Source organism: Procambarus clarkii, chromosome 46 (assembly GCF_040958095.1).
Source record: "Procambarus clarkii isolate CNS0578487 chromosome 46, FALCON_Pclarkii_2.0, whole genome shotgun sequence".
In the NCBI taxonomy this organism is placed as follows: Eukaryota; Metazoa; Arthropoda; class Malacostraca; order Decapoda; family Cambaridae; genus Procambarus; species Procambarus clarkii.
The window spans coordinates 17,095,084-17,112,551 of record NC_091195.1 but is presented as its reverse complement, the minus strand read 5'-3'; the positions used below and the strand labels follow the sequence as shown (position 1 = coordinate 17,112,551).

General features: G+C 42.4%; 1 long non-coding RNA gene across 2 annotated transcripts; it reads right to left on the bottom strand.

The window, feature by feature from the left end:
• Positions 1–928: 928 nt before the first annotated feature.
• On the bottom strand, positions 929–15,975 carry LOC138350656 (uncharacterized). Of its 2 annotated transcripts, none has more exons than XR_011222175.1 (5): positions 15,829–15,975; positions 11,723–11,876; positions 9,395–9,504; positions 7,780–8,536; positions 929–4,780 (listed from the first exon to the last, which is right to left on the bottom strand). It is a non-coding gene; the product is annotated as an uncharacterized lncRNA (long non-coding RNA). The 2 variants fall into 2 exon arrangements; XR_011222174.1 differs by having other exon boundaries at positions 11,723–11,831.
• Between the last annotated feature and the right edge of the window lie 1,493 nt (positions 15,976–17,468).

The following is a 17,468-nucleotide window of genomic DNA, read 5'->3' as shown; positions in this document are numbered from 1 at the left end:
TACGCTGCTCAACAGGGACTAGGCTGCTCAACAGTAACAGGGACTAGGCTGCTCAACAGTAGGTAACAGGGACTAGGCTGCTCAACAGTAGGTAACAGGGACTAGGCTGCTCAACAGTAGGTAACAGGTACTAGGCTGCTCAACAGTAGGTAACAGGGACTAGGCTGCTCAACAGTAGGTAACAGGGACTAGGCTGCTCAACAGTAACAGGGACTAGGCTGCTCAACAGTAGGTAACAGGGACTAGGCTGCTCAACAGTAGGTAACAGGGTCTAGGCTGCTCAACAGTAGGCAACAGGGACTAGGCTGCTCAACAGTAGGTAACAGGCAAGGTCTGCTCAACAGTAGGTAACAGGCAAGGTCTGCTCAACAGTAGGTAACAGGAACAAGGCTGCTCAACAGTAGGTAACAGGGACTAGGCTGTTCAACAGTAGGTAACAGGGACTAGGCTGCTCAACAGTAGGTAACAGGGACTAGGCTGCTCAACAGTAGGTAACAGGGACTAGGCTGCTCAACAGTAGGTAACAGGGACTAGGCTGCTCAACAGTAGGTAACAGGGACAGGGCTGCTCGACAGTAGGCAACAGGCAAGGGCTGCTCAACAGTAGGTAACAAGGACAAGGCTGCTCAACAGTAGGTAACAGGGACTAGGCTGCTCAACAGTAACAGGGACTAGGCTGCTCAACAGTAGGTAACGGGCAAGGTCTGCTCAACAGTAGGTAACAGGGACTAGGCTGCTCAACAGTAGGTAACAGGGACAAGGCTGCTCAACAGTAGGTAACAGGGACTAGGCTGCTCAACAGTAGGTAACAGGGACTAGGCTGCTCAACAGTAGGTAACAGGGACAAGGCTGCTCAACAGTAGGTAACAGGGACAAGGTCTGCTCAACAGTAGGTAACAGGAACAAGGCTACTCAAGAAAAAAAACAAATAAAACATGCAATGTTTATTATCTTTTTGTTATAAATAAATATCAATGTTTATAAATTGCTTACAAGTAAACTAATTTTTTTATCAAATAAAATTTTTATTAATTAGAAGAAAAAAAGTTTAAAACAAATCATAAAAAAGGGCACATATAATAATTTTCTTTTATTTTTAACTTTTTTTTTGTATCACATTTGAAAGTTGGGAATATTTGAATGCATGAAAGCAGTCTTCAACACTTAATAGTACTGTATTTAGGGATTTTAAGGGTTATAATGTATAGTATTGTGAAACTTATCATATAAAATGTAATCATTTACCGGTAAATAAAGTATCTGGAGGAGCTTAAACTTAAACTCATTATTATTACTGTATCAGTAAACAATATCTCTTTACATATATTAATGATCTCTGCTAATGAAATGTTGATGGGACAAATATTTTAAGAATGTTCTTTGCAAAGTAAAGAATAATCGCCCACAGCGTGGCCATTAGACGTTACAAAGTACTAATTGGGCGAGTCTGCAAACACTGCCAGGTGTATGATAACCTCACACTAGAATAATAAGCAACTAACTAATGTGTCATAACAATAAGTCTTTATATGTTACTTGCAATACATTAATAACTGAAGTTTGAACATTTTCATTAAAATGAGACAAAAATAGAGGTTTTATGCAGTACAATAGTGATACAGCCCCCCCCACATCCCCCCGATTCTGTTGTCACAAGCTGCCACTGTAAATGGGAACGGTATTTAGAATGGTTAGAATCTAAAAGTACTCAGGCCAGGTAGATGTGTTTGAATGGGGGCATGTTTTATGAGCTATTACCGAACCATACACGAAGCCAGGTTTTGATCCATAAACCATACATGAAGCTAGGTTTTGATCCACAAACCATACATGAAGCCAGGTTTTGATCCACAAACCATACATGAAGCTAGGTTTTGATCCACAAACCATACATGAAGCCAGGTTTTGATCCACAAACCATACATGAAGCTAGGTTTTGATCCACAAACCATACATGAAGCTAGGTTTTGATCCACAAACCATACATGAAGCCAGGTTTTGATCCACAAACTGCACATGAAACCAAGTTTTGATCCACAAACCATACATGAAGCCAGGTTTTGATCCACAAACTGTACATGAAACCAAGTTTTGATCCACAAACTGCACATGAAACCAAGTTTTGATCCACAAACCATAAATGAAGCCAGGTTTTGATCCACAAACTGTACATGAAACCCGGTTTTGACCCACAAACCATACATGAAGTTAAGTTTTGTTTCACAAACCACAGATGACTACCAGTTGAAGATTCCGAGGATTAGTATCCCTGCAGCCTGGTCCCTTGGTTGTTGGTCTGAACACTCAGTCTATGCGGCTGCTCGCAGCCTGACGTACGGGGCTGTAAAGCTACGTTTTGATCCATAAACCATACATGAAGCCAGGTTTTGATTCACAAACTTAAAAAAATGAACAATACAGGTTCATTTACACAGTAATCATGTTTTTTTATTGGGAAAACAAATTTAAGTAAAATATACTTTATGGAGAGGCATAATTACTAATTCTTTTTCTTTTAATTCTGTCTTCTAAAATTTATTTAAATTAGTTCAAGAAATTATCCTGGTCCCATAGTACAGTACAGTAAATTTATCTAAAAATAAATTGTTGAAAGCTAACAACTCGTCCTAAGTTCAAGACTTATTATATACTTAAATATATAAGAGTCCAGTATTTATGCATCAAACTCACTTAACATTACTATGTACGGTATTTGGAAATAAATCTATCAATCAGAAATAAGACAGCATGCAGCACCTTTGTTAATATCCTTAATCATGTTAAATATAGAAGGCGATGAGTCACAATAACGTGGCTAAAGTATGATGACCAGACCACACATTAGAATGTGAAGGGACGACGATGTTTCGGTCCGTCCTGGACCATTCTCAAGTCGATTGTCTTGAGAATGGTCCAGGACGGACTGAAACGTCATCGTCCCTTCACATTCTAGTGTGTGGTCTGGTCATCTTAAATATAGAAGCTCTATACACTATAGGGAAGCACCCAGAGTGTTAGCAAGACAAAAACTACAGCTAGCTGCTTCAATACCTGCAGGCTCGAAAATGACCACACAACTCCCCCAAACTATGTTAATGAATAATTGTGTGTTTGTGCATACTAAATTGAAATAAAAGGGCCCGTGTTTGGAATTGACGTCAGAGGCCTACTCGCCTGTGATTGGTTATGTCTCAACGGACATACAATTTGAGTACTGTATAACACATTCCCCGATGAATTAAATAAAAAATTGTCCAACCCATCCCCTGTTCAAAAATAAAACCAAAAAGTACCTAATTTCAACCTCATAGTTTCCTACCTTGTGCTTTAAACTCACACTGTATCTTGTACTAGCCACTTCCCCAATATTAGTACTTAAGACATGTATCCTTACCAGTGTAATCACCTCTGTCAACTTACATTGTAGTTATTGTTGATACAAAACCTTGCTACAATGTACCTTTTCATCTTACTCGATATGTTAGACCTGCCCGAAGCGCTACACGTGTTAGTGGCTTTACAGGAATGTAAAAATATCAATCTTATGTAACCTCACCAACCCATTGCACCTTCTTGTTTGGGGGGCGGACAGGAGCAGACTTGTCAACTTCCACCTAGCCACAAATAATTCTATATTCAGTGCTGATTAGGATGGGAAGCCACTGCACTACTGTACAAGAAGAGTGCCAGTTGCTGACATGGGGCTTGCTAATAGGTGGTTGCTCACATTAGCAGCTGTCCCTGCTGTGAGGCAAGCAATCCCATGTGATGTTGCAGCAGCTAGACACTGCAGCTGCTTAGTCTACGATAGGGCAGTCCCGGCTGGATTGCTTATGGTCTTAAGATGGAGGTGGGTGGAGTACTGAGACTGGAAAAGAAACCCACTTGGTGGTGGTATATAAAACTGGGGCCGAGTACCCTTACCGACTGACCTAGGTAAGCTAGTAGGAAAATCTATCTACAGGGAGCCGGTCGGCCGAGCGGACAGCACACTGGACTTGTGATCCTGTGGTCCTGGGTTCGATCCCAGGCGCCGGCGAGAAACACTGGGCAGAGTTTCTTTCACCCTATGCCCCTGTTACCTAGCAGTAAAATAGGTACCTGGGTGTTAGTCAGCTGTCACGGGCTGCTTCCTGGGGGTGGAGGCCTGGTTGAGGACCGGGCTGCGGGGACACTAAAAAAAGCCCCGAAATAATCTCAAGATAACAGTGTCTATATACTGTATGTGGATGTGTGTGTGTGTAGTGTATATCTTAGAACTCTATGATTTGTTTGTTTTTGACTGTGAATGTATGAAAAGCCTTTGTAGAGAAGCCCTTGTTCTTGCGGTTGAGTCTCACAGGCACAAGCATAAGTTTGTCCAAAAAGTTGGTGCATGAGCTCAGGGCAGCTACTGGTGGAGTAAACAGTAACAAGATTATTAATGTGGTGTGGAAAACAATTTAAAGTGAATAAATTCAAACTGTGATATTGTAAAGCATGAAATTGTGTATTACAGTATCTATTTTATAAACAATACTGTACAGTGAGGATATTCTTCTTCCAATAATTATTTTTAACAAATTTGTAGTTTCTACAGTGATTTTCCAGCTGTTTCGGGGAGTGTCTCTCCACCTCGTTGAAGGGCAAACGTGGCACTCAAGAGGATATTCGTGGTCGCGAGTCGGGTGAGGAAGTCCGGAAAGATGTCACACGAGCTCCAGAGTGAGCGTCCCCTCATTTCTGCCTCTTAACACACCTCAACTGTGTGATGGGTCACTTTTCTGCTTGTGCTCCTGCAACTGAAAACATTACACTTATTAGTTACTAACGTACCAAAATGCCCACAAACTTATACTGCATTTTGACCATATGCAACCTTAATGTTTAGTGTTAAAAATATGCAAACTAATATATTTTATGCAATAATGTTTATATACAGTAATCTTTTAACAGGATATATGGATACAACTACAGTATATTAAGAACAATAAAGATATTTTACATGTAAAAAGTTACAGGAGGATCTGATTACAAGGATACATAATAGATACTGTATTGTATTTATATATTTTGTAAGTCACTAATTAAGGGCCAATTTTTTTGTTTACCTGTGTATATCTGGGGCCACTATTTAACTAGTGACTTCAATGGGGACAGGAAGCCAGTGGCTTGTCAAAGGTTTGACAAGGTTTGATAAAGGTTTGAGAAAGGTTTGAGAAAGGTTTGACACTGATCCTGAGGATTTTTCCAATTTGATTTTGAGTTGAAATAATGTCTTGGTATTTGTAGTTTTGGTGGATAGTCAGTTTCATGGGGCAGCCCTGAAACCGCCCGAGTCTCGCCAACATCTAAACCCGCCCCGACTCCGAAACCCTCAGATGTTTGGGAGCCGGCAGCAAGAGGGGAAGAACAGACATTTTGGGAGCTGGCAGCTTGAACTTTGAAACCAAAAGTCCAAGCGACTAACGCCCCTAAGTCCGGGTCCCAATAACCAAAGCGGGGCAGCCATGGGGCATCCGGAAAGTTAACCAACCTAGCATGTTGCAGTAACCAAACAACATTGCATGCAATGTCGAAGCTGCTTGCACCCAATTATCAGTATCAGTGGATTGGGTGAATTGGAGCACCAGCAAGGAACACCACTCGCAGGACTCCGGGCAAAGGTGTCTCTGACCCAACAGGCAGCATGAGGGAGGCAAAACCAGTGAATGTCACCCTGAGACAAGGGGACAGAGCAACCTTCGAACTTGCACAAGGCGAGATGAGACCCAGAGGATGCATCCATCGAACCAATGAACCCCAATGGGGTCTTCCAGGGCCCTTAGGCTGACGTGGTCCCAGGTAGGCAAGAACTCTTTTTAGAGTTCTTGAACTCTAAAAAAGAAGAGCTTTTAAAAAAAGTTCAAAAAGAACTTTTTTATGCCCGAAACGCTTTGTGTAATAGTGGCTTTAGGCATTGTATGTACTAGCCCTAACTATAAATCCATCACTCTTTGTAAAATCTCTTCTTTGTATGTACCTTACCTAAATAAACATTTTGATTTTTGATTTGATTTTGAACTCCAATTGAATTGACTGATGCCACGGTCTAATACATACATATGAGCCTGGTAAGCTCCGGGGAGCCAGAGGGCCTCTCCACAGAAAATACTGGTAACACAACAGGCACAACCATACACTGTTGTGATATACTCTGCAAACAATGTGATAAATAGTTGGAACAAGTTAATTGAGAAGGTGGTGGAGGCCAAAACCGTCAGTAGTTGCAAAGCCTTATATGCCAAAGAGTACCTGGAAGACAGGCCACTATGAGTGTAGCTCTCATCCTGTAATTACACTTAGGTAATTACTAGTAACACAACCAACAATGAGGTATACACTAGTAAAACAACCAACAGTGAGATTATACACTGCAGACACAACCAACAGTGAGATTATACACTGCAGACACAACCAACAGTGAGATTATACACTGCAGACACAACCAACAGTGAGATTATACACTGCAGACACAACCAACAGTGAGATTATACACTGCAGACACAACCAACAGTGAGATTATACACTGCAGACACAACCAACAGTGAGATTATACACTGCAGACACAACCAACAGTGAGATTATACACTGCAGACACAACCAACAGTGAGATTATAGCACTGCAGACACAACCAACAGTGAGATTATACACTGCAGACACAACCAACAGTGAGATTATACACTGCAGACACAACCAACAGTGAGATTATACACTGCAGACACAACCAAGTGAGATTATACACTGCAGACACAACCAACAGTGAGATTATACACTGCAGACACAACCAACAGTGAGATTATACACTGCAGACACAACCAAGTGAGATTATACACTGCAGACACAACAAGTGAGATTATACACTGCAGACACAACCAAGTGAGATTATACACTGCAGACACAACAGTGAGATTATACACTGCAGACACAACCAACAGTGAGATTATACACTGCAGACACAACCAACAGTGAGATTATACACTGCAGACACAACCAACAGTGAGATTATACACTGCAGACACAACCAAGTGAGATTATACACTGCAGACACAACAACAGTGAGATTATACACTGCAGACACAACCAACAGTGAGATTATACACTGCAGACACAACCACAGTGAGATTATACACTGCAGACACAACCAAGTGAGATTATACACTGCAGACACAACCAACAGTGAGATTATACACTGCAGACACAACCAACAGTGAGATTATACACTGCAGACACAACCAACAGTGAGATTATACACTGCAGACACAACCAACAGTGAGATTATACACTGCAGACACAACCAACAGTGAGATTATACACTGCAGACACAACCAACAGTGAGATTATACACTGCAGACACAACCAACAGTGAGATTATACACTGCAGACACAACCAACAGTGAGATTATACACTGCAGACACAACCAACAGTGAGATTATACACTGCAGACACAACCAACAGTGAGAGGAGGATCCCGCAGGAGAGGCTGCGGGATCCAGTAATTCAGTAGAACTACGAAGAACCTACGAAGTTCAGTAAAACTTCGGTTTTCAACTCTTTTTACCCTGTCGTAGCTCAGTCGATTAAGGCAGTGTCTGGGATGCTCCCGGACGCAGGTTCGAATCCTCGTCACGGCCCTTGTGGATTTGTTCACACTAAAGATTGTAAAACACCAGACTGTGATATCTGTGATAGACCCAGGGAATAATGTTGATTGCTTGAGGACCAGCGGTAATATAATACAGTGTATAGTAGATACATACCGACAGGGAGAGAGCATAGGCCATGTTCAGGTCTTCTTCTTCCCTCAACTTTCTCCACTGGTGCTTGCTTAGTTTCTTTTTGCCTCATATTGCTGCACTTCCTTGTATTTGTGTTCATCTTCACCTGTTTCTGAAAATAATGGAGTTTGGTGTAGTTCCTGTGGGCTATGCTGTTCTATGAAGCCATTCTTCATATTCCCCTCCTCATCTTTTACCGGCATGTAGTTATACTGATCTTGTGAACCTGCAAAATCTATACGTGAACAGGACTCATTCTTATCAATACCATCATCTATTTCATCATTATCCAAGCTACAACTTTCCTTGATACAATCATCATGCATGCTGCATTTGCAAGCCTTAGTACTACATGCACCATGTCTGTCTGCTCCTGCAGCAGGCCACTCTCTAACACAATTATAGTCTTCTCCCATATTCCCGGAGTCTTGATAACAATTTGCATTATAGCCATCAGTAACTGGTGCAGATTCACTCTCATAAATATATGACCTCAGGAGTTTCTCATGTTTACAAGATTTTGCTGCCCTCTTTATTTCTCTTTCTTGGAGATCTCGTGCCATCTTCAAACTAACGTCGTCCTCTTCCCGAGATTGAGAACAAGCAGAATCTCTCTCCTCGCGTGCCATCTCCTGCCGTGACAGCGGATAGCATAATTGATCATTTCCTTTTCATAAGACATCATTTGGTTCATCATCGAGTCGTTCTTCCCTTTCTCACACACGTCAAAATCCTCTTCCTGTTGATGGAAATAAATATACAGTACAGTCAAACTCAAGGCTGCATTTGTTTAAGACATAAGAATATATAATTTCATAAGGTACAAATATTTAAACAGTTGAAAGCAAAATAGAGATAGCTGCATATCCTTAGTTTCAAACACAAGCTCTATTTTCTTCTGCCACTTGTATATTATTACTGGCGGCGGTCAGCTTCCCTGGACGGCTGTTGTACCATAACCACATCCACACCTTCCATTAGACCAAGTTGTTTCCTCCCAGCAAATCAGGAAGCAGTATTGGTTCAGACATCAGCACATGGACATACAAGGTCATGGACTGCATATCCAATATCATTTCCATCACAGCTCCACAAGGAGTCACATCCCTCACCTGCCTCGGCACAGCTGCTAACACAACTGCCTAAGGTGTCCTGGCACTATTACTCCAATATAAAGCTATTTTAATTATATGTTCGTGAGAGAGTCGGTCGGCCGAGCGGACAACACGCTGGACTTGTGATCCTGTGGTCCTGGGTTCGATCCCAGGCGCCGGCGAGAAACATTGCGCAGTTTCTTTCACCCTATGCCCCTGTTACCTAGCAGTAAAATAGGTACCTGGGTGTTAGTCAGCTGTCACGGGCCCCTTCCTGGGGGTGGAGGCCTGGTCGAGGACCGGGCCGCGGGGACACTAAAAAGCCCCGAAATCATCTCAAGATAACCTCAAGAAGATTGAGAGCTATTGTGTCTTTAATGTACATCTGTCATGGTGTCTTAAAGAGTTCACTCCCCTTGTATTGTTGAGTCACCATTACTACCTGTCATCTTCACCATACATCATGACTGGCAGTCATCTTCACCACACATCACCTCCCTTACCGTGGGTAGCAATTCTAGTATGGTTATGTTCGTTGGCAAATTCTCAACGTCAACATCTTGGAACGAATGACAAGTAGGGCAACACGGACGCTCACGCCTACCTATCTCTCCTAGAGAGAAAAAATACAGAAATTACCATACAGTACTGTTACAACAATGTATTATATGAACTGGAATACAGAATTTTGTAACCTACTATCATTTTCAATGAGCATTAGAGTCCGAAAAGTTTGGGACCAAACGGTGGGTTGTATTAGTAGTTAAACCATTGTGTCCTATATTTCAAAAAGAATAAATTATGGAAGAAACAGTATATAATTTCCTAAGTTACAGAATTAGATACAATTGATCTATCCCATCTTTCCTGTTAGTTCTTACCCACTCATTTAAAATATTTCATCCATCTACCACTGTTCACATTGTGTATGATTTGTGGCACCTCTGTATCTTAGCTCGAGTCTGTGGCTTCTTGTTCTTAGAACATGGCCACAACAATTAAATCATTATATTTACTATTTGGCCAAATACATACGCTCTTGACTCCACACATATCAGGCAGAAGGGACATGAAAGGGTATGTCATCAGCAAATAGTTATTGTGAGGCATACTGTAGGTCATTGATGTACAGTATAAGAGTATTGAACCAACTGTACTGCCCTGTGGAATGTCAATATTAACTGGTACAGTAGTACATTCAAGTACTGTAGTATCAAAGTAGCACAGCACAAAGTAGAATCATTTGGAGGCGACGAGTCACAATAACGGGGCTGAAGTATGTTGACCAGACCACACACTAGAAGGTGAAGGGACGACGACGTTTCGGTCCGTCCTGGACCGAAACAATCACAATCGACTCGAGAATGGTCCAGGATGGACCGAAATGTCGTCGTCCCTTCACCTTCTAGTGTGTGGTCTGGTCAACTAGAATCATTTACAGAACCATACTGGTGTCTTCACCGAGGTAAGATTGAGTGTATTGTAGAGAGTGATCTCTCGACTCCACAGTGATGTAATCTGACAAGGTAATTCTGGTTAAGTGTCGAAGGCCTTACAAATATCAACAAATACTTATTGTGTCCTCATATTTGTTATATGCTGTGTATATCAAGTCAAGCATATTTATTAAAGCATAATTTGTTAAAGCAATCTCACTTTTTTGGGGGAGGTCTGTAGCCATAGTGGCAAGAGCTAAACTTTACTCCTGCTTAGCTAGGTAGGAGTAAAGCTGTTTGTACGTTAGTTTTTTATAAAGTGGGTAAGATTTATATTAGTCTGTAGTTGTTTACTTCAGTGAAATCTCCACTTTTATGGACTGGGATTACTCTGCTGCGAGCAGCCGTGTCCAACAGCCTGGTTGATCAGACCAGCAACCAGGAGGCCTGGTCGACGACCGGGCCGCGGGGACGCTGAGCCCCGGAAGCACCTCAAGGTAAGGTAGGTAAGTCATTTTAAGGATATCAGGGAAGGTTTAGAGTTCAAGTGATATATTGTAGAGTAAGGCTATTGCCACAGCTCTAACATGTAAGCTTTTTTATACATTATGGTTGCTATTTGTTGTTTTTTTATGCATTATTGTTGGTTGTCAATGCTGTTACAATTAACATCTGCAGAATTTGTTATGGATATACTGTGCTGTATATAAATACTGGTACTAGGTGCCTGAGTTAGTAATTTACACTGATTTAGATGCTGGGAGTTTATTTGCAACGGTTGTTCAAGTTGATAAAAGCTAATGAATTTAGTATCACTGACTGATAGCATATTTACTCCAATGACCTGTAAAGAATATTGATTTTACTAAAGTTCTTCTTTGATTCCAATATATGAGAAACACAAGAGTGTTTCACATTTTTATCATGTTACCCTTTATTTGGCTAAATTTATTTTCACTACAGATAGTTTTAGCTTTTTTCTTATATACAAGAGTTGTTACATTCTTGTCCAGCCACTAGTACGCGTAGCGTTTCGGGCAGGTCCCTGGAATACGATCCCCTGCCGCGAAGAATCGTTTTTTTCATCCAAGTACACATTTTACTGTTGTGTTAAACAGAGGCTACAGTTAAGGAATTGCGCCCAGTAAATCCTCCCCGGCCAGGATACGAACCCATGACATAGCGCTCGCGGAACGCCAGGCGAGTGTCTTACCACTACGCCGCGGAGACTGTTAAGAGACTTTCTTGCCATTGAAGAGTACCTCTTTGCCGTTTCTTTGGAGACGACCCTTATCCAGTATAACACTTCTCTGTTTTTATTTGTACTAAAATATAAATTTGTTTTGATTTATAATCTAACCTTACAGATAATTTCACATAACCTTTAATAAATACCAAGGCATGACTTGCAGAATGTGTGACCACATTTAGGCAGGAGAAGCGGCCGTTGCTGCCTCGTGTTGAACTTCCTGTTGCACGTACCACAGCACAGCCCTCTGCCGCCCTGCAACACCGCCAACCCACTAAAGAAATTCACTTGGGCTCTGGACTGGTTACAAAATGATCAACTCAGTATTTATAGATGTTCTTGTACACATAAGTAAGGGCACATAAGAAAACCTCAACAACCTATAAATTGTTTGAGAGTGCATGGGTGCATGTAAACATTCAGATCAATGGTCTTCATTTACTGGTTCCCCCAAACCCTCAGGCAGTGAGGGTCTCTTGAGGTTATCTTGAGATGATTTCGGGGCTTTAGTGTCCCCGCGGCCCGGTCCTCGACCAGGCCTCCACCCCCAGGAAGCAGCCCGTGACAGCTGACTAACACCCAGGTACCTATTTTACTGCTAAGTAACAGGGGCATAGGGTGAAAGAAACTCTGCCCATTGTTTCTCGCCGGCGCCCGTGATCGAACCCGGGACCACAGGATCACAAGTCCAGCGTGCTGTCCGCTCGGCTGACCGGCTCCCTGGTCTGATGAGCTGCCAGTGTTCCTTCACTTCCCTCCATAAAGGCAGAGTTGTGTTAGCTCTATTAATAAAATACAAAAATATATATTGCAGGCTAGCTAGAATTGAAGGTGATAAAATATGATATTAATAAACAATTATTTCCCATTAAATTTCAAAACTAATTTAGTAATGTTCCCTAACACACTGTGTAAGTTTTCAAGAATTATCTTATGAGGTAAATAGGATACATTCCAAGACTAAGACAAAAATACAAAATAAATATATGTAGTCAAATGAACAAATCCACAAGGGCCGTGATGAGCCTTATCACGGCCCTTGTGGAGTTGATCATTTGATGCATCACGCTATTGTGATTTGTGTGTGTGTATGTAGTCTACTTTTACAAAGTGTGTATTTGTACAGGAACAATTTGCATAATACTGACCTGTAGGAGGGAACACCAAGGTTTTGGAAATATGCCCACAAAAGTTAATTACTTTTTCTCACATTCATGAAATATTTTTGTTTTTAACCCTCAAACCGCTCGGGGTCCAAATGGAATTAACACCCACACGCGCAACAAAAAAAAAAATTCTAAAAAATTTTTTTTTTCTTTTTAATCTCTTTATTTGTGTTCCCTGAGCACGGGAAAAATAATAAAAAAATTTAATTACACTTACCGTGGACGTAAATGACCCGAGAAGATCGTCGATGACGTCACGCCTGATCTTCGCTGGACTGCTGTGCGCCCGGGGTGAGTCAGGCGCGACGGAGAAGGAGCGCGAGTTGCCGCGAATTTATTTTCACGTTATTATTTACAGTATCTATGGCGTATTTTACACCCATTTTTTTCACTGGTGTGGTTCAATATGTTCTCACAAGATGATTTATAAACATAAAACTGTTGTCAATGTATATTGTATCCACATATTAGTGTCACAAGTATTTGCACAAAAATGTCTTATTTCACAATAAAATATACTATTTCTTATGATTTATTTCCATTATATACACTCACTTATTCTGTATTTACATGTTTTGGCACCAGTCTTGGACATTTAGAAGTCATCAAGACTGTGATACTCGTTGAAACATCGGACATGGCACAGAGGGACCTGACACGCTGTGCACCAAGTCATCACCATTTTTCTTTTCTGTTCCCTCTTGGTTGTTGACCAGCATACTACACACGCACGCTGGCCTACTGCACGCTTTCCAGTTGGTGGTAAAAACCTGAGATTGTGTGTCAAAAAGGCATCCCTGTAAGCGAGCCTGGGTGTTGGAGCATGGTGCAATACCGGGTTCAGAATGGGCCTCTGTACACCAGGAATTACTTTGCCAAACTTCTGTAGTAATTGTGTTACTACAGTAAAATTGAATGCACGGAAATTACATTTACCACCTGTTTTGACAAGATACATATTGTAACTGTTCAGCATTGTTACATCAACAAGGTGGAAAAACATTTTCTTGGTCCACTTCACTGTTTTCCGTACACACTCCACTGCCCCCACCATCATATCACATTTATCCACCAAACGCATGTTGATGTTATAGTCCAAGACACAATCTGGCTTATAGATTATTTCTCTGGTGGTTCTGTTCACCTTGCCACTGTCCAGCATTGTTCCAGCATGAATGGTGGTCAACATGTTCACTTCACGCCTGTCTTTCCACCGCACTGAAAGCATTCCACCTGTTTTTCTGAGCTCGCAATCACCAACCTGCATAGCACCTGGAAACACTGGCATTTCCCTTCGTTTTGCCTTCACTGTGCCACACACACCAGTTCTATTATCAAGCAAGAACCTAGTTAGCAAGGGACTGGTATAATAGTTATCTGTATATAAAATGTGGCCCTTGTTCAGATATGGTGCAAGCAGTGACTTCACAACACTACCTGAGAAGCCATGTTGGTCATTAGCAGGAATGTCTACATTTGTACCCGTATACATTATCATATGTAACACAATTCCTGTTTCACAGTCACAGAGTACAAAGAATTTCAATCCAAATTGGTGGCGTTTGGAGGGAATATACTGCTTGAAGGCAAGACGTCCTTTGAAAAGCACAAGGGATTCGTCAATCACAAGCTTCTGAGCTGGTACGTAGAAATCCCTGTACTTTCCGATAAATTCATTCAGTACGTGCCTTACCTTCCAAAGCCTATCTTCATCATTCCTGTCTTCATCATTTGCAAAGTGAAGACACCTGAGGATTATTGCAAATCGGTCTCGAGACATATATTTGCCAAACATTGGTGTTGGAACAGTATGGTCGTTGCTCCAATAATGATCGATTACGTGTTTGACACAATGTTTCATCAACATACACAGTGCCAAAAACACATACATTTCACCTACAGTCGTATCTTTCCATCGCTGCAAACGTGAAAAATCGGATAACTCCTCCTCATCAATGAGATCACTCGCATATTTGTTCGTCTCCTGAACAAGATGTTCCATTAGCGGCTCATCAAAATATGCAGTAAAATAGTCCATTTCACACATATCTGCACCTTTATCAGGGAAAATGTCTGTAATTCCAACATCCGAATTATCAAAAACAGGAATTTGTGGAACAAAATCTGTCCCATCACTCCACACAAAAACACCGGGTGTCTTTCTAGAGCCAATAGCGGCACCACGGCGAGGAAACTGTGTACCAGGAGCTGAAGCAGGTCTAGGAACAGTAGGGGCGGGCGGGGATGGTGATGGAAAATTCCTCGATGTTGAGGGTCTTTGTTCCTGTGGTGCCATGCGGTGCCGCATGGCTCGGCCAGATGCTGCTGACGCGACAAATTGTCGCTTGGCAACACCACACACTCCTCCACTGGCACTAGCAAAACTATTTTCCGATTCTAAGTCACTAAAACCGGAAAATGATTCACCTTCTTCAGAATCGTCGAGCAAAACATCAATATCTTGCAAGGGAGCACATGAACTGTGTGGTCTTGCTGAAATTGGGGTGGAGTGAGGGCGAGGAGGCATGGGCGAGATGCTAGGCCTAGCCCTGGTGGAGCCAGCATGTTCACACTCGTCGTCGGTCGTATCCACCTCTGTGGGCTGTGTATAGTCATGATCAAAGTCTGAGTCGTCTATATCAGACTCATCACCATCCTGGAACAAATTACGAGTAATTTCGTCCTCGGTCAGAGGTCTCGAGGAACGTCTCGCTGAGCGGGGTCGGTCGTCGGAACGTGATGTGCTCGCCATGGTGTCCGCCGGGTAACTGAGCTCTGTACACAAAGGGGACCCACGCTGGATTTTTTTCCCAGGCGGGGTTTGTTTATGTTTGGTCGAGGCTTGCCGATGACTACCCCTATCCCAGGCGGGGCGTTTAAATTATAGCGCTAGACACGAAATCATATATAAATGATGTGCGCGGTTCCGGTTTTGTCACTGATATCATTTATATATGATATGCGCGGTTTGAGGGTTAAAGGTCCAAAAAAATTTGACTAAAGGTGCGGGTACGGAGAGAAGGGGACATTTCTGGAATGTAGTTACTAAAGGTATGACTAGCTAACATACAAGATCATATACTAACCTTATGATACCCTGTACTGCTCTTTATACCAGTATCTGGATTACGAAACGTGTGCGAGCCATGAACCTCCTGGGAACCGTCACCCGTCTTGGTATCGCCATGTTCCCAAACCCTGCTCATAAGAATCTGCAGACCCTCCACCAGTTGTTGCTTCGTTCTGGATCCTGAAGAGACGTGACAAAACAGTATATTAAATAATTATTTTTGATCAATACCTGATCAACCAGGCTGTGACTTATACGTCAGGCTGCGAGCAGCCGCGTCCAACAGCCTGGTTGATCAGTCCAGCAACCAGGAGGCCTGGTCGACGACCGGGCCACAGGGACGCTAAGCCCCAGAAGCACCTCAAGGTAACCTCAAGGTAGGGCTAATGATTTCAAGATCTTATTGTATACTGTATATATCTAATGTTATACAGTATGGAAAAGAGAGAGAATGATGTCATGGATGAAAATGGAAATGATACAATTTAACAAATACAATAAAATACCAGATGAGAGCAGTTACAGTTGTATTATCTGTATCCAAGTAGTTGGCCCATGTCTTCCCACTGCTGCCCAAAAACCCATAATGCCCACCAACACTGTTGGGTAGAACAAAACTACGAAAATGTCAGAAACACTTTGAACATACATCACTCAAAATTACATGTTGAAACACAAACGCATCTAATGTAAATTAAATTTTTGGGTTACCATGAGTGCATAAATTAAAAAAAATTAAAAATAAAATTCTTTCATAATTATCAAATGTAAAGGATTTTTGTTATTGTATTTGTTCGCTTTTTGTTATAAAGAAAATGTAGAGGACTTAATCAAGAGAATAACATAAGGTGAGCCACCTAGAAAGGTGTATTATGGGATAGTGAGGAGCACAGGTGTGGCACACCTGTGGCACAATAGTGAGGAGCACAGGTGTGGCACACCTGTGGCACAGTAGTGTGGAACAAGACATGGGAGGTGCGGCAGAGTAGTGTGGAACAAGACATGGGAGGTGCGACAGAGTAGTGTGGAACAAGACATGGGAGGTGCGGCAGAGTAGTGTGGAACAAGACATGGGAGGTGCGGCAGAGTAGTGTGGAACAAGACATGGGAGGTGCGGCAGAGTAGTGTGGAACAAGACATGGGAGGTGTGGCAGAGTAGTGTGGAACAAGACATGGGAGGTGCGGCAGAGTAGTGTGGAACAAGACATGGGAGGTGCGGCAGAGTAGTGTGGAACAAGACATGGGAGGTGCGGCAGAGTAGTGTGGAACAAGACATGGGAGGTGCGGCAGAGTAGTGTGGAACAAGACATGGGAGGTGTGGCAGAGTAGTGTGGAACAAGACATGGGAGGTGCGGCAGAGTAGTGTGGAACAAGACATGGGAGGTGCGGCAGAGTAGTGTGGAACAAGACATGGGAGGTGTGGCAGAGTAGTGTGGAACAAGACATGGGAGGTGCGGCAGAGTAGTGTGGAACAAGACATGGGAGGTGTGGCAGAGTAGTGTGGAACAAGACATGGAAGGTGCGGCAGAGTAGTGTGGAACAAGACATGGGAGGTGTGGCAGAGTAGTGTGGAACAAGACATGGAAGGTATGGCAGAGTAGTGGGCAGAGTAGTGTGGAACAAGACATGGAAGGTATGGCAGAGTAGTGTGGAACA